The sequence below is a fragment of the Cyclopterus lumpus genome, chromosome 5 (assembly GCF_009769545.1).
Source record: "Cyclopterus lumpus isolate fCycLum1 chromosome 5, fCycLum1.pri, whole genome shotgun sequence".
Taxonomy (NCBI): domain Eukaryota; kingdom Metazoa; phylum Chordata; class Actinopteri; order Perciformes; family Cyclopteridae; genus Cyclopterus; species Cyclopterus lumpus.
This window is the reverse complement of record NC_046970.1, coordinates 4,476,960-4,477,315: the sequence shown is the minus strand read 5'-3', so window position 1 is coordinate 4,477,315 and position 356 is coordinate 4,476,960.

The window sequence follows — 356 nt, the reverse complement described above, 5'->3', positions numbered from 1 at the left end:
CACTTCCACCGACGTCAAACTACAAAACAAGCTGAGTCCCGAGGGGAAGGGCATGACGGGAGGCCTTTTTATATGAATATTTCTTTGTCGCAGCACAATTTGAACTAGGCGTAGAGCAAGAGTCCCTCTGGATGCAAATGTAAAAAAAAAAATTGCAATTCGGGTGGATTTGTTGTGTTTTGCCTTTTCCGTCTGCCAGCGCGTGGGTGGATTCATGGGGCCTCCTCCGTCTGTGCTTCCCTCACAGGTACCTCATCTCCGGCGCGCCAGGGAAATGCACTGAGGACCGAGTAGGAGAGAGAGAGAGAGAGACAGCACTCGTTTTCTTGAGGACGCCCGAGATCCAAGGAGAAACC